This window comes from Berghia stephanieae, chromosome 3, assembly GCF_034508935.2.
Source record: "Berghia stephanieae isolate SIO BIC M18660-M18661 chromosome 3, UCSD_Bste_1.3, whole genome shotgun sequence".
Classification (NCBI taxonomy): Eukaryota; Metazoa; Mollusca; class Gastropoda; order Nudibranchia; family Aeolidiidae; genus Berghia; species Berghia stephanieae.
Window position 1 is genome coordinate 101164472 of NC_088362.1, and position 27500 is coordinate 101191971.

At 36.8% G+C, this 27500-nt stretch overlaps 1 protein-coding gene across 1 annotated transcript in view; it reads left to right on the forward strand.

The window, feature by feature from the left end:
• Positions 1 to 1722: 1722 nt before the first annotated feature.
• Positions 1723 to 27500, forward strand: part of LOC144968987 (stromelysin-3-like) — a 162929-nt gene continuing 137151 nt past the window's right edge. Inside the window, exons 1-2 of the mRNA XM_078907917.1 lie at positions 1723 to 2093; positions 6819 to 6962. The gene's annotated coding sequence lies outside the window, so the exon portion shown is untranslated. The remainder of the gene's footprint in view (positions 2094 to 6818; positions 6963 to 27500) is intronic.

Here is a 27500-nt window from a genome sequence, read left to right on the forward strand (position 1 = left end):
GGGGGGAAATAACAAGAACCAACATAAAATGTTATTGGATATGGAAAGAGAACTAGGAGAAGAAAGGGAGGAGAAGGAGGAGAGAAAAAAGGAAGCAGGGGGAATGGGAGGAATAAGACAAAAAAAAAGAGAGTGGGATGTGAGGGAGAAAAAAAAAGGAAGAAGATGTACAAGAAAAAAAAAAGAGGAGGAGATGGAGAAGAAGAAGAAGAAGAAGAAGAAGAAGAAGAAGAAGAAGAAGAAGAAGAAGGAGGAGGAGGAGGAGGAGGAGGAGGAGGAGGAGGAGGAGGAGGAGGAGGAGGAGGAGGAGGAGGAGAAGTAGTAGAAGAAGTAGAAGAAGAAGAAGAAGAAGAAGAAGAAGAAGAAGAAGAAGAAGAAGAAGAAGAAGAAGAAGAAGAAGAAGAAGAAGAAAAAGAAGAAGTAGGAGGATGAGGAAGAAGAAGAGGAAGAAGAAGAAGAAGAAGAAGAAGAAGAAGAAGAAGAAGAAGAAGAAGAACAACAACAACAACAACAACAGCAACACTATAATATTTGTATGAAATTACCACAGTGTCTATTTCTGCCCCTACATCGGACAGCAATACAATATTATACTTTGGCTCCCAGACAAACATCCCAGCTCCTAATCTTCAAAACCATCTTCGATATTATATTTATTCCGCCATCCTTGTCCTATTTTTGTTCCATTCCACCTTCCATCCAGCACACTATTGCGAAAACCATCACCATCTTTGCTGCAGCTAGATAAATGATACCACCACAAAACATCGACCATCTTCATAATTATATCTACCTCAACCTCCATGAAAGCAAAAATAAATTCTGCAATCATCATCCCCAAAATCTCTACTACCATCACATTACTGCAACGGCCACCATCAGCACCACCATTACAAGTACAACCATAACCACTATTCTCTATGTCTCCTCCATCCACCCCCATCCCACTCACACTCATTTCCTATTCCAGTTTTTTTTTATTATTTCTATTATTGATACAATACTTTCTTTGCAAACAGTTCTTCAGCTCTTCTAAACATACCGCAGTACTTCGAGATTAATACACACAAAAATGAAAGAAAATACTCACAACGAATGAGAGCAACAACTTTTCATAACGCATTATAATATTTACAATTAACAGTATCTGCAAAATCAAAATTAGCCAAAAATACTGCTTTCCCATCGTGAGCAAGACTATATTTATTATAGCTACAAGTCAAGAAGACAAATTTCTATCCCAAAATCCCCTAAAGACAGTCGTGCCTTTTTACTGACAAAACGGGCATTTTCTTTTATGACCGGAAAACTTTAACTCCAAATATCTGTAGATTACGATAAAACCAACCTCCACGAAAAGTTGTAAATCTGAGACATAAAAGAGTCTACGGTTTGATACTTTTTGACCAGTTGGGGTCACCTTAATCAATTGGCATTTGAGGTAAAAAATTTCGCACCGAAATAAATAAATGTGTTTTGTAAGAGTACAACAGTGTACAAGTCATCATCCATCCAAGTCAAATGTATTCATGTCCGATTCGACGCGTGCGCAACACGAACATCCGCTGATCGATACACGGCAATATGCAAATGAGTCACCCATCCAGCCCGGCTACATCTGAAATCTTGCCGTGTGATTGGTTAATTTCTTGGACCGCCATGTGACCAATGGGGTGCTTTCTGAGAAAATACCGTTGGATCTTTTCCAGCCAGACACTCAAAACTCCCAAAAGACGCTGCCAGAAAACTTTTGACTCGAAGCCAAAAATTCTGGAATCTCCGATAATCTGTTGCGGGTGCGAGAAGTGAAGAAATACGAAATATTAATATTGTTATTATTGTTATTGTAGTTGTCAAAATGACACTTGTGCAAGTTTAACAGATTGCATAGGAGTGTTAGCGTTTCCTGAAAATATCTTAGCAATGCTGGGCTTAAATTTGCACCTTCATTTCGATTGCCTCTGGGTTTGTTCTCGAAAACTATGGCCACTTTATTTACTTCAAATTGAAAGTTATGCTTTGCACACCTCGATGAAAAACAGAGGAGTTACACTGACCGGGACGAGCTTCCATCGAAAGAAAGACTGAAACAGGTATGTGATATATTTCAGTAGTCTTGATTTGTGACCCATCGAGAAATCTGGTATTGTGTTGGAAAGAGATTAATGAAGAAAACTTAATTTTAAGTTGAAATTCAAAGAATTAGGAAGTGTGAATATTTTGATGTTTAAGAAACAAAAACTGCTATTGCTCAATTAAGCAGTTAATTCATCTAAAGAGTAATAAGTTTAACTTAAAATGCAAGTTTAAACACCAGGTCTAGAATAATACCGTTTTCAGACTATTGGTCACATTTCTTTAACCAGTTAACTGTCTTACTCCCGAAAGACACGTATTTAAAATATTGGCCAGAAAACTCGTCCTTCAAATATCGATCGATTTAAATGACCCTCACCTCGTGAGGTCCCAGGTACGAGGGGTTTTTCCATGATGAGGGTCATTCAAATCGATCGATATTTGAAGGAAGAGTTTTCTGGCCAAATTTTTAAATACGTGTCTTTACTTTCCCGAGTTCGGCAGTTAACCGATTTTCATGACTGGCCTATCGACTTCTTCTTATTCCAGTTGACATGATAATATTATGTAAGAGCATTAAAGGGCCTCTATCTGTCTCTACTAACGTGCTCATATTTGCAGATCTGCTAACCGGAACTCAATAATAGGCATGCATGATTTAACATTGTTGTAATGAACCAAATTGTTCGTTGGCTTTAGAGTATTATTTCCAATACAGTATCGATATATCTTAGCTGTTTGAGTTATCGGACCTGAAAATGAATACGCGTTGGTCTATATCCATAGCCAGCATAATCAAGGAGCTGTAATTCTATTCTCTTATGTGTCGTGATCTAATGCGGCTATGTGGTCTAGTGGTATCACACTCGCTTTCGGATCGGAAGGTCCTGGGTTCGAGCCTCGATCGGCGCGTAGTTGAGTCCTTGGAAAAGACTCTTTACTCACAGTCTCTCACCGTACTCAGGTGTAAAACGAGTACCTGGCCGGTAACAACGTTGTCTCTGTCCGAAAAAAATGTAATATCGCCTACCTAGGTGTCATGTCACGTCCTAAATTATGTTAAGTGGTGCTGTTGGCTTTGAGCACGTTTAGTGGATATTGCGCTATATAAAAGCTCATTTTAAGCTTATTTTTTAAATCTAATTTGTGATATTAGTCACTGAGTCTGTATTTCAAAATTAGTAACACGTTCATAGTCACACATACCGACTGCCAGGCAGACGAGAGTTTGTGAAGGCTGGTTTTTGTATGAAAATGTGACCCATCGTCTCAAACGAGTCACCTGTCGGGGTGGATCCGATACAACAAAGTAGGGCGTTTACAGTCAATAGTATGATACTCTGGTTAGGTGTGTGTGTGTGTGTGTGTGTGTGTGTGTGTTTTATTGGGGATAAAACTGCACGTAACATATCATCGTATTGGTTACTTAGGTCAAAGGCCTTTAAATAAATAAAATTAATTAATTAATTAAATAAATAAAAATCCCTTTATTCATCCCATAGGGGAAATTTGTCCCTAGGGTCTATTCAAAGGGAAGACTGGAATAACCCAGGCGTCAGCCGCAATGCAGCGCCGCAAAATGAGCTAGGGCTAGGTGACTTGCTCATAGCCACACAGCGCGGCAGCGGGTGATCGAACTCGGTACCTTTCGGGTACGAAGCAAAGACCGTACCACTGAGCCACGCTCTTAATGGAGAAAAAAAAAAAAGAAAGGTTTGGGTTAAAACTTCCCTGATATAATCATAACTATGATCACCATTCACATCATAAACAATCATAAAGATAACAAATAAAGACTTATTCATCAAATTCATATTTATTTTAAGTTATAGAGCTCCCGTGTCGATTCCATTTTTGAAGTGATTTATATTTTTTGAGTCTTTGGTTTACAAGTATCAAACTGTTCCATGCATTACCTGTCAATTAATAAATATTACAGGGGTTTATTTTATAAGAGTGGGAGGCTAAATTTTTTTTTTTTTTTTTTTTTTTGGGGGGGGGGGTTATCATTTTAACTTAAAAGTATACTTTTGGGCATGTTTGTTCAACACGTCATAATAATATTTGTTTGAGCAATGGGACACGTGACAGATGGGAATTGATCGAATTAACTAGTTAACTCCCATACTCTGGAATGACGCGTATTGAAAAATTTAGGTCAGGAAACTCGTCCGTCTCAAACTCTCATACTCAAACTCTCAAACTTGGGACTTCGTGAGCCAAGATGAGGGTCATTTAAATGGATCTATATTTGAAGGACGAGTTTTCTGGGCAAATTTTTTAATACATGGTTTTCCAGAGTAAGGAGGGTTCCGATAGCTCAGTTGGTAGAGCACTCGCTTCACAAGCAAATTGACCGAGGTCGATCCCGGGTGCAGTCGAGATTTTTTTTTCTGATCCCCTGTCTATGAATAGGGTAGCTGGGTCTGTTATATCTGGCGGAAAGTACTTTGTGATAGACTAGTGTCCTATCCAAAGGATAACAAGCAATGGCTAATGTCTGTTTCACGCTATAGAAATCGGGATAAACGTGTTGTTTTGATTGTTTGGGTTCTTTGGGGGGGGGGAGGGGGTTGTGTTTTGTTTTTTTGTTTTGTTTTTTTTTTTTTTTTGTTTGTTTTTTTTGGCTTTGTTTCGTTTTCTGGGGGTTTTTTTTGTTGTTTTTTTTTTTGTTTTGTTTTGTTTTGTTTTGTTTTGTTGTGAATTTTTGTTTTTAGAGGTTGGGGATGGGAAGTTTGCTGTGAAAATGGTTTTTAAAAAACAAGATTTGAGACTTCGTAGTATTAGTAATAAGTAGTGAGTACCTAGTAAGAAATAGCTTGAGAATCCACAAACAATTAGATGTCTATTATTGAATTCTCAAAAGGGCAAATTGGTTTAATGATTTAGATATAAAATTCAATGTTTAGTGTCCGGTCTGCCATGGCAGCAAGCAGCCTCTTATGGTTTTCACACTACCATGTTATGACGATCGACCCAATCAGCAAAGTCTGGTCCGCATTCGTGCACCGTCGCAAACCCGCCGGGTAACATCGTCACAACACACCGTTCGACTAGATTCTCTGCCGTCTCAGGTTCTTGCCCACAGGGGGTACATATTTTCCATGGCGTAATACCAGACTGGAGCTGTAGATATTATTGATAGCTCAATCGGTAGAGTATGCGACTTATAAGTAAAGATACATACAGAACAAGTCCCCTGTTAGGCGCCTTTTTGTACTAGCACGTTTTAAAACATCCAGCATTGTCTATTGATGCTATGCGTTCAGCTAAAATACTCACAACATCCGTAGCTAGGAAAAACGTATCAATACACAAAAATCATGTATAGCATTAAACGTTTATAGTCTGATATATAGAATTTAATGAGAACTAATAATTAAAGTGGCTGTATAAAAACCACGAATCATTAGAAAACAAGATATGAAGTGAGTAGAAAAGTGCCAGAAGACAATAGAGAATAAAAATTTTTTTCGCGGCGGTGGTGGGGTTTGAACCTGCGACCTTATTGGTACGACAATCCGCCTGGCAGGTGAGAGCGTGGCTCTACCGTGTGAGCTATCCACGAACACAAAAATATTCGTTTCAAACTCAAAGTCATTTCTAGATCCCTCTCTCACCCACTTCATTAGAAAAGCACATTCTGCAGACAAGGGTAGACGGCAAGAGAGGAAGATGTAGACAAACAAGAAGCTGGGAACAAGATATATGTGAATGGCTGGAAATGACAACAACTCAAGCAAGTAGACTGGCGGAAAACCGTAATCTGTTTGGCAAGAAAGTTCGGGAAGCGACGTCCTACGCAGGATCAGCTGACTAGATGATGATAACCATAACAAAAAAAGTAGATTTCTTTCAAGCTATAGACAGTCGTTACACCTAAATCGTAGGTCCCAGGTTTGAGAATTTTTGTCAAGATGAGAGTCATTGAGATCGATCGATATTTAAAGGTTTTCTGGCCAGATTTTTAAATTCGTGTCTTTCAGAGTACGGCAGTTTACTTGTTGATTTTCCTAACTCTGCACTCACATGTAGTCCATCAAAGACATAAGATCCACGAGGCTGGAATTTATCCTGGCTCCTATAGCGTGAAACGGACAATAACAATTGCTAACTATCCTTTGGCTTGGACGCTAGTCTATAGCAAGTACTTTCCGCCAGATCTAACATTACCCAGCTACCTAATCCCTTCTGAGTGAACATGGGAAGGGGAGGGGGGGGGGTAGAAGCAAAAGTTCACTGCACCCGGAATTGATCTCGATCCCTTTGCCGGTATCTGTGGACCCCTACTGTGCTTATTTACTGTTACTAAAGTTAGATAATCCAAAAAATGTCTATAAGTGCTGTGTTAAATTCAGCTTTAAATTGATCTCTTATATAGCTTAATATCCACTAAAAGTGCTCAAAGCGCTTTACAAGGGGTCCCTGGCCAACAGCAACATGTACGCCTGTTAGGCGATATTTCAAATTTTTTTGGACAGAGACAACGCGACCAGATACTCATTTTTCACCTGAGTACGTTGAGAGAATGTGAGTAAAGAGCCTTTTCCAAATACTCAACTATGCGCTGTGCCGGGCTCGAACCCAGGACCTTCCGATTCGAAAGCGAGTGTCATACCACATAGCCGCAAAAGTCAGATAATCCCCCCCCCCCCCAATGTCTATAAGTGCTGTGTTCATAATAATTAAATTTATCTAAAGATATTGACACTCATTTCTAATGCCTTTCTTGACATCGACAGGTTGAAGGCATCCATGGCGACATGAAACAAAACAGTGTCAGTGTCATCATCATCCCAGCATTGATCAGAAGGTCATAGGTCACGTGAACCTCGTCCAACGTCACATTCGACGCATGACGTCACACACACCCGTATTCGACTATGGTGAGTTGGAATTAAAATACATTACTTTTGATTTATGATATGATGTGATTGTGTCATTATCATCATCAACATCATCATCAGGATCTTCATAATAGTTATCTTTATCATCATCATCATCACCATCATCGAAGTCATCATTTATATCATCGTTATCACCATCTTTATCATCATTATCATCATCATCATCATCATCATCATCATCATCATCATCATCATCATTTTCATCATATAATAATAATAATAATAATAATAATAATAATAATAATAATAATAATAATAATAATAATAATAATAATAATATAATAATAATAATAATAATGATAATAATAATAATAATAATAATAATATCATGAATTTATATAGCGCCTAGTTTCAATTAAGAATTGCTCACTGGCGCTTTACATCAAAAAATCATCAAGATGTATCATACACAAATCTAGAACTGACATGTTAAAAACCACATAAATACGATGATAAAATAATATATAATAAAATACATACAAAGAGTCCAAATCATATGCCCTACAGAAAAGCTCAGTTTTAACCGTGTTCTAAAAGTAAGTGGATTGTCACTGTTTTTAGTTTCAATACGGATGGAGTTCCACAGTCGGAGGGCATTGTGGTCAAAGGATTTCTCATGAAAAAAACTACCAATTTTGGGGGTTCCCTTAGAAGATTTAAATTAGCAGATCTTAAATTTTGACTTGGTTCAGTTCATAAAGATGGATAAATTCTTGAAGGTAAACAGGAGCAGAATTGTTTAAGCAATAGGATTCAATAGTCTGATGCCACGTCCTCCCAGCAACGAGCAGCTTAGTTGTAAACAAAGAAGATCGGTACTTTTTTTTCTTCATGCTGGCTAGAACTTTTTGACATTTCATGTGATCATAATGTATAAAAGTCAAAACATGATCAGATTTATAATGTTTTTCTCCTCTGGAGACACTTTTATGCCCGTCTGAGAAGAATTTCATAAGGGCGTCCGCCATTGTTCCGATAGTTTAGAGCCAGTTACTAAGTTATATATTTATAGCTAAATTTAGCTTATTATGTTCAAAGTGTTTTGCAAGGAGTCCTAAGCCAAAATACAAAATAATTCTACATTCCTAAGGCACTTTTTTCGACAAAGCTGTTATCAGCCAGGTACTCATTTTTCACTTGAGTATGGTGAAAAAATGTAAGTTAGATGCCTTTTAAAATGACATTGCGATGCCAAGTAGGAGATTCGAACCAAGTACCTTCAGGTCAGTTGTCAAATCTCGTGCTAAAAGACCAAAATTCGCACAAAAAGAAACACACATGGATCAAAAGTCATCGGCTTTTTATCAGGTCCATAATTTAATTATTCATGACATTTTGCGATAACAACCTGGGGGAGGGGGGGGGGGAATAGATTTATCTATTTGACCAGAATGGTCGCTTGATATTTGAATTGTCAATACGTTTCAACAGTCGTGACGTCACTTCCCTCGTAATGACGCATGGTAACTTATTATCTGGCTCTAAACTATCGGAATAATGGCGGGCACCCTTATGAAATATTTCTCCTATGAGCATAAAAACTTATCCAGAGGGGGAAAAAAAAACATTATAAATCTGATCATGCTTTGACTTTTACGCATTCTGATCACAAGACATATGAAAAGTTCTAGCCGGCATGATGAAAAAAAAGTACAAATTTTCTTTGTTTAGAACCACGATGGCCGCCGTTGCTGGGCGACATGGCATCAGACTATTGAATCCAATAGATAACATATCATACAGGATGATTTAAGTTGACATCATTCAGCTCTTTGTTCTTGTGTTAAGACCACTGCAGAGGTGATGTTGTCAATAAATTCCCTGTGTTAGACTAAGATTTCTCATAGTTGGCGTAAATGTTTACGAGTATCTTGATACGGTGGGCAGTACAAATGAGTATTTTACTTAATCGCATTGTCTGTTTTTATCTGACTTTGGCGTAGTTCCGCAGGAAAAGCTGTTGAGAATTCGTAGCTGTCATTTTGAACAATATACAGTGTGTATTTTTTATTTTACTACCCGATAAAGAATTGAAAAAGCTAATAAAAAAAAATAGAAATGATACAAACATCTATCTAATTTTTTGCATAATTTTTCATGAATATTCAAACTTTTGTGGTGAAAACGTCAGGAAGATGCTATCTATAAACCGTTACAATACAATCGCGATTTTTATAAAAATAGAGAAATTTAACCCAAGCGATTTTTTGAGGCAAAAATTGGAAGAAAAACAAATCGCGTCAAAAAATTGCTCGAGTTAAAATTCTCCCATGTTACAAAAGCGACTGTGTTATCGGGTCTCTATCTAGTAATTTAAAAAATACCCTGTCAGTGTTTTATAAATCCGCGGCCTGTATGTAGATAGGCAAGGGTGAAATTTATTTATCTTTTATTTTTTCCTTTTTTTTTTTTGAGTGCACGGTTTGTTTAAAATTGTCAAGATATCAACTTTGACAGAAATGATTTGTGTGTGAATTTTGAAAAGTTTGACAGACGTGATCAGACACCTCAACCCAGTTTTAAAATTGGGTGATCTCGATGTGAATATTAATAATACACAGATTGGCTCAATAAAAATGTGAATATTTCAGGGATTTTTTCATATGTCCGATCATGTAATTCACCTGTTGGCATCTGTATTATCCCGTCATCCCACATGATTGCAGAGGTTGAACATAGTAAATTATTTTTTTAAATTGAGCTTTATACTGCGCAATATCCACTAAATATGCTCAAATCTCTTTACAAGGGTCCCTGGTCAACAGCAACATTTAACATGTAGGACGGGACATGACGCGTGTTAGGCGATATTACAATTTTTCGGACAAAGACAACGCTGTTAACGGCCAGGTACTCATTTTACACCTGAGTACGGTGAGAGAATGTGAATAAAGAACCTTTTCCAAGGACTCAACTATGCGCCGGGCGCGAGGCTCGAACCCAGGACCTTCCGATCCGAAAGCGAGTGTCATACCACAAGACCACATAGCCACAGAGTAGTGAGAAATATTCAAAGTCTCATTTATTCCTCATGTTTACAGGTTAGTGCTTTTGTGCCGTTTCATCATGACCAGAGCTGTTTTGAATATTTTATGACGGATCAGCTGAAATAATTGCCCCTCCAAATTTTAAACATAGGTTATCATTTTTTTACAGGCATGTGACATAAACTTACCCCGTAATTCTCTGCAACACCCCAAACCATATGAGAGAGAAAAATAAAAGGAGTAAAATGTGTCTCATATAAAATAGGACAACAAAAGTAAATAACGTTTCGGCCTTTGGTCATCCTCAGGTTACACGCAGATAATGACGAGAAAGACAGAGAAATAAAGGATAGAAAATATAAATGAAAATATTTTTTAATTATACATATAATATATAATATATCTTTTTTTCCCCTCTTTCTCGTCAATATCTGCGTGTAACCTGAGGATGACCAAAGGCCGAAACGTTATTTACTTTTGTTGTCCTATTTTATATGAGACACATTTTACTCCTTTTATTTTTCTCTCCGTTTTATTGGTCATAATTTAGGCACTTCTAGCTTATTGTCAAAACATAATTTTGATAAATGCTAACAAACTAGGAAGCCACCTGATTCACTTGGAAAGCATGCGCAGAAGGTGTCAATGATAATGATGGAATATTGTATTTTCTTTTCTTCCATTTGTGGAATTTGGTTGTATTCCGGGTTTTTGCCTTAAATTTTTTTTTTTAAAGCAATGACTTTACGCGAATAAATAAAATTACATTTTAAAAGTTAATATCTTGACAAACAGTCATACACTTTAGAAAGTCAGAGTCCTTATTCCTTAATCTAGTTTGTATATTTATAGTAGAAATAGTACAATCTCCGCGTCAAAGACAGATTCGATTTGGTCTTCTGTTATACTTTGTGTAAGAATTCAAAGTATCGAAGAGTGAAGGCATTTGCTTCTTACTTCAGTATCTTGTTTGGTGACCAACCAATATTTACAAAGGCCAAAAAAAAAACACAGGACAGAATTTTCAAATTAAATAAATTAAGGAGCAGGCACCAGTATAAGATAAATATCTGAACAAGTGTGTTTGAAAGGTGCCAGACAAAGCAAGAAAGAAAACTAGAAGAAAAAACCATCCCAAAAAAATCAGTCGACCTCAACACCTTTCTCATACTTGTTCAGATCTTTACAGAGATTTCAGAATTGCGGTATTTCTATTTCTTAAATGAAATTTGCGATTGTGAGTTTTTGGTCATGTATTTAAACAGTGAATTGTCCTTGTTACAGTGTTTATATAGTTTGTTGGAAACCTCAAAAAGACGTAAACTTGTGGAAATCGCATTTCAATAATACACTATATTATTATATCTTTCATGTCTTAGATTTCTCCGATATAGATTACAATGAAGGAAGTAACACACTTCACCATGTTGATGTTTGGTCTTGTCGTTGCTATAGTGATGACCTTTGCAACCTCGGATAGTACAAGAATCACAAAATATAAACTTAATCTTCTTTCATTTACTCCAAAATTTCTTTACGGAACATCCAACAATAAGAATTCTATTGACTGTGCTTATGAATGCTCTAAACATTCAGCGAATGAATGCACCGGTTTTAACTTTCAAGGTCAAAATTCAAAATGCACACTTTTTACCGGTCCCATGGATATACAGGATGTGAGCACCTTCACTCAAAATACACTTATTCGTGTCTATACAAGAATAAACTCTTCATGCTCGGATAATTTTAACTTTCATTCTGTGGACAGCGGTAATGATGAAACGAGCTCTTCGTACTGTTTAAGATTCTTTCCCAAGAAAACAACATGGGACAACTCAAAAAAGTTATGCGAATCATTCGCAGCACGTCTTCCATATGTGACATCTTTGGGCAAATTGAAAATACTGAATGACTTTGTACGATCGACACAGCCTAGTTTCATGGAGAGTTGGGTTGGAGCTAGGACACCTGGTGCTGTGTCTGCTTGGTACCACGATTACAATGGACAGAGCATACCAGAAAACAGCCCTCTATGGGATCAACCGGGAGAAAAAGCCAGTTTTCCCTTGTGTGCTTATCTCAGTGCTACAAACAAGCTGGCAAAATACGACTGTAGCTTTATGTGTGGCTGGTCTACCATTTGTGAGATAGATGTCGATTGACAATATTATAATCGGTGCCAAAATTCCACTTTTACCAAAGTAAAATCCAACAACTTGAGACCTCTTAAATTTTATAAATCATGCCTTTTTCGGTAATAGTATTAATTACTTTAACATAGAAATATGCAAATACATCGGCGTTGAATTGGTACAAAAGTGACCCACCACCACCATCACCACCATCATCATCATTTAATCCTTTACATTCTTTGTGAAACAAAGGGCTTCAATTGTACATCTCCACCGTATTCTGTTCTTTGTCTACTTTTTCATGTCTCCTCAAGTGATGTTTGATTTCTGTTAAACTTTGATGAGAAATAACATGTTTGAGTTCATTGGAGGTGCGTATTAAAAGTACTATGAACTCTCCTACATTTGAAATTTCAAACTCGTTTTAGAAACTCGTTTTAAACTCCAACTGTAGGAATTCAACAATCTTATAATATTATTATATAAAATATCACTATTTCATGTCAAGGTTTGTTGTTTCTTTAGTCAATTCACGTCATTAGTCAATGGCAAATGAACAAAGTCAAACAACTGACTAAAGAGAAAGAAGTCTAAATCAATGTCTTGAGTCAAAATAAAAATTTAGTAATTAGAATTGGATTTTTATTAAATTTTTATGATTTTTCAAAATGTGCGTTTTTCAACCAATTCATATCATTTATAAGCTATAGTTAGAATTGTGGTTTGGTTAAAATACTTATATTACAATTTATCAGAATCTTATATCTTTTGCAATTTTTGACACATAAACATTAAAAAAAATAATGTACATTTTTATAATCATGACAAAACCAGCCAAAATACATTAATCACCATTTTCATTTGACAGAATAACATAACTTTGCACAAAAATTTAATATTAACTCTATTGAATTTAAATTTCATGTGTCGTATTATGGTATAAAAAATTATGCTTAGGATTTTTTTGCTTAAGTTAAAGACATTGTGAGATTTAAAGACATTAGCTTTTGAAAGAAACTGAAAATACGCCTTTCGAGGAGAGGTTAAAATACTTAGCCCTCTCGTATCTTAAATACAGAAATAGGAGGACTGGCCTTACACTGTAATACAAAATTGCCCATAATTTTGATCAAATTGACCACAATACACTTCTTAGGTAGCTACTCACATATAAAAATTACCCGTGGAGGAAATTAACTTTTTATAACACATTCTTCAACATTAATCCGGTAAAACTTGTTTATTGCAAGGACAGTTAATACATAGAATAGTTTGAGATTATAACAAAAGAATCCAAAAGTATAAATCACTTATAAAATGTAATCGACAGGGAGCTCCATAACTTAAAATATAAAAATTAATAAAATTGAGATTTATATAGAGCAATATCCACTAAATGTGCTCAAAGCGCTTTACAAGGGGTCCCTGGTCAACAGCAACATTTAACATATAGGACGGGACATGCCGCCTGTTAGGCGATATTACAATTTTTCGGACAAAGACAACGCTGTTAACGGCCAGGTACTCCTTTTACACCTGAGTACAGTGAGAGAAAGTGAGTAAAGAGCCTTTTACAAGGACTCAACTATGCGCAAAGCGCGAGGCTTGAACCCAGGACCTTCCGATCCGAAAGCGAGTGCCATACCACAAGACGACATAGCCGCACACGTGATGATGCATAAGTTTGTAATTTATATATTTTTGGTTGTTTATGATGAAAATGATAATCATAGAAATGATCATATATGTGAATTTTTTACCTGAACCTGGTATTTTCACAGGGTAAGTATTGGTCTTTGACCTAAGCAAACCTTAATTTTGAACTGTTTTCGGGTGACCGTTTCTCACAGTTTGCTGAAGTCAGTGAGAGTGAAGTCAAAGACTGTATTCTCTCAGCTGCTTCGAAAAGTTGTGAGTTAGATCCGATTAAATCTGACATTTTAAAATTAGGCATTAACGAATTAATACTAGACAGATATCCATAACTCCCATCATGATAAATCACTTTTGTTTTAACTTGAGCTTTTATATAGCGCAATATCCACTAAACGTGCTCAAAGCGCTTTACAATGGGTCCCTGGTCAACAGCAACACATAACATGGATGACGGGACATGACGCCTGTCAGGCGATATTACAAATTTTTGAGACAAAGACAACGCTGTTAACGGCCAGGTACTCATTTTACACGGTGAGAGAATGTGAGTAAAGAGCCTTCTCCAAGGACTCAACTATGCGCCGAGTGAGGCTCGAACCCAGGACCTTCCGATCCGAAAGCGAGTGTCATACCACTAGACCACATAGTCGCACAAAGCCGCACTTAAACTTAATGTCATGCCTGATATCTACAAAATTGCGTACGTTAAAGCCTTATTGAAAAAAATCTAATCTTGACAAAGAAAACCTAAAATAAAACAAACTACCTTAAGAAAAGGAAGAGAAAAGGGGTTATGAACCTTGGTCACGCTGGTCAAATTGTAAAGACCCAATATTGGCAAAGCATAACAGACGCCAAAAAGACAAACAATAGATAGAAATGAAATGGGTGAGATTATAAGAGTGCGGCTATGTGGTCTAGTGGTATGACACTCGCTTTCGGATCGGAAGGTCCTGGGTTCGAGCCTCGCTCGGCGCATAGTTGAGTCCTTGGAAAAGACTCTTTACTCACATTCTCTCACCGTACTCAGGTGTAAAATGAGTACCGTTAACAGCGTTGTCTTTGTCCGAAAAAGTGTAATATCGCCTAAAAGGCGTCATGTCTCGTCCGACATGTTAAATGTTGCTGTTGACCAGGGACCCCTTGTAAAGCGCATTGAGCACGTTAAGTGGATATTGCGCTATATAAATGCTCAATTTTTAAATTTTTTTTTAATAATAATAAAAAAAGGATTCTTGAATTCTTGTGTTTGGAACTTCGAAAACATCGGCAATGCGGCAGCCTCTTATGGTTTTCACACTACTATGTTATAATGATCGACCCAATCAGCAAAGTCCGGTCCGCACTCGTGCACCGTCGCAAACCCGCCCGGTAGCATCGTCACAACACCGTTCGACTAGATGCCCTGCCATCTCAGGTTCTTGCCCACAGCGGGTACACGTTGGACAGGTGGAAAGTCCCCACTGATGAAGCGCACTTGCCGTTAGGCAGCTCCTCGACCGAAGCCGATTCGCAGCCACCCAGTGTCAATGCGGCGCTCCCAATGCTGCACTGCGGTTAGTAACGAATTTGGCATTCCAAACGCTAGGGTTCAATAATCTTAAATATTGATGATGCACAGTATTTAAAAGTGCCTCATGAAGATCTATTTTACCTCTGCCTATAAATAGTAATGGATACTGACTGGTATCAAGTTTCCGTAAACAATCTATGACGTCAGATTGTCAGACGATAAAGTTAAATAGAATATGGCAGGTAACCATTATCATTTAACATTTTTTTACACCTTTTAATCAGAATTGTTCGAGGGGTAAAATAAAAGGGTTTTTTGAAATGGAAAAGATGTGTTTGTGTGTGTGTGTGTGTGTGTGTGTGTATATATATATATATATGTGTGTGTGTGTGTGTGTGTGTTGACGTGTGTGTGGGTGTATAACAGAGTATCTACAGAGTTAATAGCTGATATCTGCATCTTTTTTATGTGCTATAATTTCTGCAAACGCTTACATGTATAATAATACACACCCACGATTGCTCACACTAACACTTACACTCATTCATATTTTCGCATATACTAACAAACAGACACACACACACACACACACACACACAAATCACACACACACATACAAACACACACACAAGTCACACGCACGCATTACCAGAACCGAAAAACAACACACATACTCATACCGCCAAAGATCGTCCACAGGACGACGTCAAGAGCCACTTCAATCAAGGGGAGACAAACCCCAAATTGAGCACCCCACGACCGATGCCACACTACGCTCCTGAGACAAGACAAACAACTCGTGCTGGCCTCTCATATTGCACAGCCCTTGATTAATTGTCTCCTTTACGACTTGTTAGGGGGGCTATCCTTAATTCCGTTTTCCTCTCTTATTCCATTACATTCCTCTCTCTCTCTCTCTCTCTCTCTCTCTCTCTCTCTCTCTCTCTCTCCTCTCTCTCTCTCTCTCTCTCTCTCACTCACACACACACACACGCACACATACACCCCCTCACTCTCTCTCTCTCTCTCTCTCTCTCTCTCTCTCTCTCTCTCTCTCTCTCTCTCTCTCTCACTCTGTGTGTGTGTATGTGTGTTTGTCTCCCTCTCTATATATACATATATCTATCTATCTCTATCTCTATTTATCTATCTATCTATCTCTATCTCTCTCTCTCTATCTATCTATCTATCTATCTATCTATCTATCTATCTATCTCTCTCTCTCTTTCTCTCTGCTCAATTCACATCACGAGGCATATTCACCTCTAACGCCTACCATAATAAAGTAGTAAATTTCAAGTCATACGGTATAGATCGTCCTTTTTGTACTGTCACTCTTACAATCTCTGGCACTTCCAATAGCAAAGCACTCATCAACTCTTGAGTCGAGTTAGACAATATGTATAAGGTACCAAACTCATACTCGAGGACAACTAGAAGATCAATTATACACTCCGGAAGACTGGTTTTACACAAAGATGGTCGACGGATCAAACCTCTGAAGTCTCGATTTTTACGATCGGCGGATCAAAACTCTGAAGTCTACATACGAGCTTTGGGCAACATGTTATATTTAATTTTAGGCGGATCAGAACAAGCTTGTATGTCGTAGACTTCAGAGTTTTGATCTGTAGATCGTGATAAATTGGGACTTCAGAGTTTTGATCCACCGATCGTGATAAATCGGGACTTCAGAGGTTTGATCCACCGATCGTGATAAATCGGAACTTCAGAGGTTTGATCCGCCTGTCGTGATAAATCGGGACTTCAGAGGTTTGATCCACCGATCGTGATAAATCGGGACTTCAGAGGTTTGATCCACCGATCGTGAAAAAATGTTGACTTCAGAGTTTTCATCCACCGACCATCGAAATCAATAAGATTGGAACTAGTTTTTGTTTTGTTTTTTGTTTTTTGTTTTGTTTGTGTTTTTTTTTTTTTTTTGGTTTTTTTTTTTTTGGTTTTTTTTTTGTTTTTTTTTTTTTTTTGTTGTGTTTTTTTTTTTTGTTTTGTTTTGTTTTTTATCATCACACTTTTGTTTTCTATCAAAATGACCTTCGCCTTGTCTGAAACTCGTTCATTTCTTGAGAAGTCTCAAGTTTCATAGATGTATGGGACAACGTGGTTCAGCGGTACGGTCTTTGCTTCGTACCAAGTTCGATCATCCGCTCTTTTTGTTTGACCTTGAGCAAGTCACCTCGTCCTAGCTCAGTTTGCAGCGCTGCACTGCGGTAACGCCTGGGTTATTCCAATTCTCTCCTTGGAATAGACCCTAGAGACAAATTTCCCCTAAGGGATGAATAAAGGGAATTTTATTTATTTATTTTATTATATTATATTGACAAGCTGAGAGCGATATTATTTATCAATATCTAATTCTTTGTTTTGTTTTCTAGCCGACATGAAGAAAATACAATTTGTCAGCGTTCTGCACAATCGCATGTGATTAATCTCTGATGGAAAATATTTCATCTGATTATTTTTTTTCAATTAAACTTCTTGATCAGGATCATCTCCGATAAATTTGAGTTCCACAATCCATCTTAGAACGCCGCTATCAAGATTTATGCTCGTCATTTTAAACCAACCTATCTGCAATTCCTATTATATTTTTTTAGATGATAATAAATAGATAAATAAAAACTATGTTTGGAGTCGTTTCGCCCCCCCCCCCTTCCTCCCCTCCCCCCCCCCCCCCCCCCCCCCAACCGCCCAATAAAGCAATGGCATTTCCCCAGGTCACATGACATAAATAATATACGTATAAATTTTTCCCGTCAGGAAATAAATAACCAATCATCGATGAAATATTAATCATTATTGATTCAATGACGTCTTGACTTTCTCACTTATCACTGGATTTATATTGATTTTCATCACTAATCTCAAAACCTCTGACGTCATTAGACCTCTGACGTCATTGACTTTTGATGTTTTCCCTTTTATACGAGATATCATTAATTTTATCACAAAGTCGCTTTATCTTCGTTTCTATTGAATCTGCTGACCCAAACTAAAAACTGTCCAAATCTTATCAATGTTAACAATAATCTAAAATATTCATGACGCGCCAAATATGTTGATATGGTTTTGATTCAGCTTACCCCACTACCCACCCACCCCCCTATTAAGACCATAACGATATAGATCGAAGATGACGTCACTCAGGTCTTTGTTATTGTATTTTACCATCCGCGTTTATGAGTAATGCTCACCGAACTGTATCAACCTGACTATAAACGTTCATGGATACACACAGTTTTGTGTGTTGGTCCGTTGTACTTCCGGATGGCAATGTTATGAGCTTCTTAGCCAAGCGCATACTATCTATACTATTGATGTATTCAACCTCCCACCCCCTCCTTTCGCCTAACTGGCCCTACAGACACCACCACCAACTCCAAACTAATCATTGATATTAAATCGAATAATTCAGGAACCCGTGGTGTTTGTATACGTTTTGACTTTGTGTGCTTCGCTTTACCTCTCTTTCTATAAATCCATGTTTTCTCTGTCTATCTGTTTGGCATTGATTTTGTTATTTCTATTTTTTTTAAATATGTGTTATTATTATTTTTGACTTTTTATCGCTGCTACTTTATATTGCATCAAACATAAGATTCTTTTTTCTAAAAGAGAAAAAGTTATTGTCATATTATGTTCCCAATACAAGTGGACTAAATTAAAATAAAATTTATGTATCATATCAAGTCTTTAATCTATTTTATAAATAAAATTTTCAATGTCTTTTGAAACGATTTATTCTTTGTTATGAGTCAATCATCTACAGCCAGGTTTAATTCTCACGTTAGTGGGAATCCATTTTCTACCTCAAACACCAACATAAGCATTGAGTAGGAAAGTGCCAGAAGACAATAGAGAATAAAAAATGTTCGCGGCGGTGATGGAGGTTTGAACCCGCGACCTTACTGGTACGACAACTCCGCCTGGCAGGTGAGAGCGTGACTCTACCTTATGAGCTATCCACGTCGCGGGTTCAAATCCCCATCACCGCACTTCTGGCACTTTCCTACTCACTTCATCTCTTGTTGTTACCAACTTAAGTGTCTGCTCGACTCACTTTTCTGAATTTAAAAATTCATCCCTACTATACATTCTAAAGTTGATGCGAATCCTTCCTATGTTGTCGTAACTCTAAAACAACACGTCTTAAAGATTTTGATCAGAAAACTCGTTCTTTTAATATCGATCGATAAAAGAATCCTCAACTAATCCAAAACTCTCAAACCTGGGACGTCCATGTTTGAGAGTTTTGGAAAAGTTGCGTGCGGGTCATATTAATCAATTTGATATTTCAAAACGAGTTTTCTGGTTAATTTTTTTTTAAAGTGGGTTTTGTTTGTTTGTTTGTTTGTTTGTTTGTTTGTTTGTTTGTTTGTTTGTTTGTGTGTTTGTTTTCGGAGTACAGCAGTATGATCAATCTTCGATGAAGCATTAATCATAATTCGATTACATCTCATGCCTCAAAATATATCGTCAATGTTTCATTAATTTGCGATATGGTACCCAAAACTGATGACGGAAGTAATAATATATCGTCTATATCCCTATACGTTGGCTTGTTTTGAATCATCTTTTTTTATATAATTCGTTTTTTACTGTGTTTTTAGGTAGCGGTGCTGCTTATATTTCTTAAAATTTTCTAGACTGGAAGTTTCCCTTTTTCTTCTCTAAAAATTCCGCTGATCACTTCCCTTCGTTTGACCCCCACGACATCCAAACACTCCCTCGCCAAACTCTAGAGCTCTCTTCTGCTCATCGATCTTAACTTGGTGTATCAAGATAACTCCCGAATTATTCAGAACTCTGCAGACGTGGAAAATCGTTGAACTCTAAGGTCAACGATTTCTCGCAGGATACATGACCCAAAGGTCTCGAATGACACCACGTGATACATAATTCTATCATTCGATTGGCTGGAATTGGCTCCGATGGGCGGGGCTATGCAAATCAAGTCGCGGGATGGGGTGCTGGTAATTTGGACAGATGAGAGATTAGGAGAGTTTACTGCTTGCTTGTACTGGGTTTTTTTTTTTCTCTCCCTTTCCTCAAATGCCAAGGGAAACTAACGATGTTTATATCGATTGTCTGTCAGCCGGAGGGAGACATTTATTTGAATTATGTCCCTTCCATAGAGATTTTCATTTTTCTGTTTGTGACATTTATGACTCGGAACGCCTACATTTGGAATGAAAAGTTCCACTTTTCTTGCTTCCCGTTCCCTTTCCCTAGAAAAAATCGATTTTCTGTTTTTGTATTATGTGTTGCAATTCTTGGCTCATACCGAAATGGCTTTTTTTATTCTTTTCTCGAACGAAACTAAATTTTTGTTATGATCCCCATTATATTATAGGCAATATTTATTTATCTCTACTTTACCTTAATGTTTTCTCTCCTTTTTTGTTTTACACTACTTGGCTTAGAAAGAACTAAAGTTTATGACTTTAACAGACATGAATTGGGGAAAGTAGTAATATTTTCGCATAATTTCACTGTTATTCTGTTGGGGTTTTTTTTATTTCAGTTTTCACTGTCTATATTTTTTTTCCATTGATTCTACAAAATTACGTTCTTTTTGCTCAGCCAACAACTACCCTTCTTCTTTCTTTATGTTTATCTCTAAAGTTGTCGAATACTAAAAATAATAATAATAATAGTAATAATAATAATATTAATAATAATAATAATAATAATAATAATAATAATAATAATAATAATAATAATAATAATGATGATAATAATAATAATAATAATAATAATAATAATAATAATAATAATAATAATAATAATAATAATAATAATAATAAATAGGTAAATAGATAAATAAATGATAAGTAATTCAAAATCTGATACTAATAAATTAAAGAAGATCTTGAAATTTATTATTTTAAGGTTTCGAAAATTGCCAGTTGTATATTTGTTAAAATGTTAATTTATTAATTTATGACTTTTGTTTAGTTTGTGTGCGGGAGGGGGGGGGGTATGTAAATATAAAATATATGCATGTGTTTGTGTATTATTCTGAATTTTGTGGTAGTAGTAGTAGTAGTAGTAGTAGTAGTAGTAGTAGTAGTAGTAGTAGTAGTAGTAGTAGTAGTAGTAGTAGTAGTAGTAGTAGCAGTAGTGGTAGTACTAGCAGTAGTAGTAGTAGTAGTAGTAGTAGTAGTATAGTATAGTAGTAGTAGTAGTAGTAGTAGTAGTAGTAGTAAGTAGTAGTAGTATAGTAGTAGTAGTAGTAGTAGTAGTAGTAGTAGTAGTAGTAGTAGTAGTAGTATAGTAGTAGTAGTAGTAGTAGTAGTAGTAGTAGTAGTAGTAGTAGTAGTAGTAGTAGTAGTAGTAGTAGTAGTAGTAGTAGTAGTAGTAGTAGTAGTAGTAGTAGTAGTAGTAGTAGTAGTAGTAGTAGTAGTAGTAGTAGCAGAAGTACTAGTTGTAGAAGTACTACTACTGTTACTTGTGGTCTTGAGGTATGACACTCGCTTTCTAATCGGAAAGTCCTGGGTTCGAGCCTCGCTCGGCGCATAGTTGAGTCCTCGGAAAAGGCCTTTTATTTACATTCACTCACCGTACTCAGGGGTAAAAAATAAGTACCTGGCAGTTAACAGCGTTGTCTCTGTCGGAAAAAAAATGTATCATCGCCTAACAGACGTCATATCTCGTTCTACATGTTACGTTGTTGCTGTTGGTCAGGACCCTTTGTAAAGCGCTTTGAGCACGTTTAGTGAATATTGCTCTATATAAAAGCTCAAGTTTTTTATTTGTAACGTGCATTGAGCATGACACAGTGATGAAAATGCGCGATATAAGTGCCATGTATTATTATTATTATTATTATTATTATTATTATTATTATTATTATTATTATTATTATTATTATTATTATTAATTATTATTATTATTATTATTATTATTATTATTATTTATTATTATTATTATTATTATTATTATTATTATTATTATTATTATTATTATTATTATCATTATTATTATCATATCATTATTATTATTATTATTATTATTATTATTATTATTATCATCATCATTATCATTATTATCATCATCATTATTATTATTATTATTATTATTATTATTATTATTATTATTATTATTATTATTATAATCAAAAGCGTCAATACTGGTCTTATATGCTGTATATAATGTTATCATCCAGCTGGCTGTCATACTCTGGAAAGACACGTATTCTAAAATTTGGTCAGAAAACTCGTCCTTCAAATACCGATCGTTTAAATCGATCGATATTTGAAGGACGTGTTTTCTGTAGATAGTTCGAAGATGACGTCACTCAGGTCTTTGTTATGGTGTTTTGTCCTCCGCATTTATGAGTAATGCTCACTAAACTGTATTAACCCGACTATAAACGTTCATGGTTACACACAGTTTTGTGTGTTGGTCCGTTTTACTTCCGGATGGCAATGTTATGAGCTTCTTAGCCAATCGCATACTATCTATACAAATTTTTACATTCGTTTTCTTTCCACAAGACGCAGTTAAGTAGTTGATAATCCCTTGTCATTTTCAATCCAATCATATTGATCTGTTTTCAAAAGACAGACAAAGGGGAATTTCACTCGATTACCTCTGTCACTCACTCACTCACTCATCCCCCGAGCCCCGCGTGTTTTATTCGCCGTGACCCGTCTGTGTCCCACTGTCTGTCGCCCAGCCGGTGTCCTGTCGCATGTCGCGTGTCGCGTGAAGTGACTCACCTCACTCACTCATTCACACACACTCAATGGGAGAAAACGACGCCCACAACATGCTGTGTGTAGGGGGGGTGGGTGGGGGTGTGTGTGTGTGTGTGCTCACTCAAGGGTGACAAATCCAACTACGACTCAAGAACGAAATCTTAACACTGGTGTACTTTTAAACCCTATTATTAATCACCTGAGAGACCTGCCTACTTGAAAAAAAAATCGAAAAATTCGTTATATTTAGGAGTTAAAGATTGTAGTTGCTACAGTTCAATATAAAAAGTAACAATTTACCATGAAAAGCCTACAATAACACTTCAAAACACTTAAAATTATGTCCCCTGGCATCAACTTTCAGTTTCAATAAGTTTTAATGACAAAGAGATGCTCTTGAAGTTCTAAAAGTAGAGCCAGCATTTCGTATTTCTGCGAATTTTTCGTAAGCTATAGATAGTATGCGCTTGGCTAAGAAGTTCACAACATTGCCATCCTGAAATATAACGGACCAATACACAAAACTATAGATAGTATGCAGATGACGTCACTCAGGCCTTTGTTATTGTTTTTGCCATCCGCGTTTGTGAGTTGTTCTCACTCCACTGTATTAACCAGACTATAAAAGTTCATGGTTACACAGAGTTTGTGTGTTGGTCCGTTATACTTCCGGATGGCAATGTTGTGAACTCCTCGGCCAAGCGCATTCTATCTATATTGGCCTTTAACGTTTATAGTCTGGTTAATACAGTTTAGTGAGAATTACTCATAAACGTGGAAGGCGAAAAAAAATAGCAAAGACCTGAGTGACGTCAACTTCATTCTATCTATACCGCTTTGAGGCGGATGGGTCGTAAATAGTTAATTGGATTCAATAGTCTGATGTCACGTCACCCAGCAACGGCGGCCATCTTGGTTCTAAACAAAGAAAATCATTACTTTTTATTCTTCATGCTGGCGAGAACATCTCATATGCCTTGTGATCAGAATGTGTAAAAGTCAAAACATGATCAAATTTATGGGGGTTTTTTCCCTCTGGATACGCTTTTATGCTCCCCGGAGAAATATTTCATACGGGCGTCCGCCATTGTTCCGATAGTTTAGAGCCAGTGTAACTAAGTTACCATGCGTCATTAGGAAGAAAGTGACGTTACGACTATTGAATCCTATTGTCCGATTTTTTTAGACTTTTGAGACAATAGGATTCAATAGTCGTAACGTCACTTCCTTCCTAATGACCATGGTAACTTAGTAATACTGGCTCTAAACTATCGGAACAATGGCGGACGCCCGTATGAAATATTTCTCCGGCGAGCATAAAAACGTTTCCACAGGAAAAAAAAACACATAAATATGATCATGTTTTGACTTTTACACATTCTGATCAAAAGGCATATGAAAAGGGAATGAAAAGTTCTAGCCAGCATGAAGAATAAAAAGTAAAGATTTTCTTTATTTAGAACCAAGATGGCCGCCGTTGCCGGGCTGCGTGACATCAGACTACTGAATCCAATTTGGAAAGCAACCAAAACTCTTTTCAAACTCACGAATCGTGCTGAAACTTCCAGTTGGCCCTTAGCGACAGGGTTCCAAAGTCGTGACGTCACTTCCTCTTAACAACGTTCACAGCAACAAGAAGCGGTTCTTACTTGGAAATCTAGGAGAAGAAGGAGGAATAATAATAATAATAATAATAATAATAATAATAATAATAATAATAATAATAATAATAATAATAATAATATAGAATTATAGAGCGCCAAACATCCCTTCATCATGAGGGCTCTGGGCGCATAAAAATAGATTAAGCCCTCACACAGTACACGAACAACGCTAATAACACACATAATCAAAAGAAAGCCTGTCGGAATAAGAATGTCTTCAATTGACGCTTGATTTCCTCTAGTGAAGACGAAGAACGTATCTCTAGTGGTAGTAAATTCCACAATCTTGGGCCAGAATGCACAGGTATTGATTAATACAGGCTACTTAATCAATGTAATTAAAATGCTAAAAACAACAACAATCAAAATGTGAGACGAAATATGACGCTTGTAAGGCGACATTACATTTATTTTTTTCGACATAGACACCGTTGTTACAGGTACTCATTTTACACATGGGTTCGGTAGGAAAATGTGAGTAAAGAGCTTTTCCTAGAGAGACAATTTTGCGTCGCCAAATAGTAAGAGGAGACATAATTGGGTGGCTGCGAATCGGCTTCGGTCGAGGAGCTGCCTAACGGCAAGTGCGCTTCATCGGTGGGGTCTTTCTATCTGTCCAACATGTACCCGCTGTGGGCAAGAACCTGAGACGGCGGAGCATCTAGTCGAACGGTGTGTTGTGACGATGCTACCCGGCGGGTTTGCGACGGTGCACGAATGCGGACCAGACTTTGCTGACTGGGTCGATCGTCATAACATAGTAGTGTGAAAACCATAAGAGGCTGCTGCCAAATATCGAGACACGAAACAGGAATCCGAGGGTTCGAAGGCCAGTGTCATATCTGAAGACCTCAAAGACATGTTAAAGTGCAACATACTTCCTTTATCCTTGGCTATTTTTGAAATTACTTTTTTATTTGAAAGTCCGTTTTACAGAGCATATCAATAAACTTACACCTCCTCTATTGTAAATGTTTTAACACCAGCAGCTTGTTCTGTTATAACAAAACAACTAGGATTCTATGCGAGGAGAGAGGAGAGAACGCTAAGAAGACGATGATTAGGAAAAGGCAAATGAGGTTTTAAAAATGATGATGATGATAATATTAATAATAATAATAATAATAATAATAATAATAATAATAATAATAATAATAATAATAATGATGATGATGATAATAATGATAATAATAATAATAATAATAATAATAATAATAATAATAATAATAATATGAATATGAATATGAATAATAATAATAATAATAATAATAATAATGATAATATTAATATCAATAATGATAATAATAATAATAACGATGATGATGATGATGATGATGATGATGATGATAAGAGGAAGAAGAAGAAGAAGAATGCGTAGTAATAGCAGACGTAGCAGTAGTAGTAGTAGTAGTAGTAGTAGTAGTAGTAGTAGTAGTAGTAGTAGTAGTAGTTGTAGTAGTAGTAGTAGTAGTAGTAGTAGTAGTAGTAGTAGTTGTTGTTGTTGTTGTAGTAGTAGTAGTAGTAGTAGTAGTAGTAGTAGTAGTAGTAGTAGTAGTAGTAGTAGTAGTAGTAGTGGTAGTAGAAGTAGTAGCAGTAGTAGTGGTAGTAGTAGTAGTAGTAGTAGTAGTAGTAGTAGGAGGAGGAGGAGGAGGAGGAGGAGGAGGAGGAGGAGGAGGAGGAAGAGGAAGAGGAGGAGGATAACAAGAAAAAGAGGATCAAGTACAAGAAGGACAAGAAAAAGAATAACAAAAAAGAAAACAAGAAGAAATGAAGGAAATTGAATCATCAACGGGGTTGATCTTCACCAGCACCCCTAGAAATCCAAATATTATCATAAAATCTCAACTGGCTGTCATTCAATGTCTTCTGGGCTTTCACTCAAAAACTCTTAACTCAATGGAACTCGCCAAAATCAGATTCATCAAAGACAATCTCTCATGAATCGGGGCTCGATGAAGAAGCCAATCATAACATTATTGTTTGTGTTAGAGTGTGGGGGGGTGGGGGGGGGGGGGGGGGAGGGGGGTTGGGGGGTGGGGAGGGGGGTGAGGAGTGAGTCCGTTGTCGTACATTGGCAGAAAACATTTGTTTTTTTCTTTTTTTTTTTTTTTTTTTTTTTTTTTTTTTTTGCCAAAATTTGATTTACCGCTATAGGGAATGAGATTAGCGGAAGAGTAGCGTCCTTTGATTGGACGTCACCTTACAGAGAGAACGTCAAAATGGTTTTGCGCATGCGTCTCTCTCGTCCTCGCTTTTGGTGAAGTGTCTCATGCCGCTTTCACCGGAAGCGAGGACGAGAGACGTATGCGCACAACCAACATGACTTTCTCTCTCTAATAACTTTTCCGCCGGTGATGTCCAATCAAGGGACGCTACTCTTCCGCTAATCTCATTCCCTATAAATATCAATGAATTAAAATGAATCAGCTTGTCAAAAAGTCATAAATCTGAACTATCCTTCAACTGCTATTCTCTTTGACTTTAAAGAAGTCTTAGGTTTAAGAATGGTTTATAAGTTGATGGATGTCTTAATTTTTTGTGGCCAAAATGTGTCAGTCGAAGTTTCATTGTGTTATTGATAATTTAAAGGGCAATCGGGCAGACCCAATTCCAATAGATGTCAGTGGAAGTTGTGATCAAGTTTTACTTGACAAAAACATTCATTTCAATTCTTGATACAAATTGGAAATTGAGAGAGGAAGATAGGAATGAAAATATAAATAGGGGGGGGGGGGGGGAGAGAGAGAGAGAGAGAGAGAGAGAGAGAGAGAGAGAGAGAGATGATATTGAGAAGAGAAAGAGAGAGAGAGAGATGATATTGAGAAGAGAAATAGAGAGAGA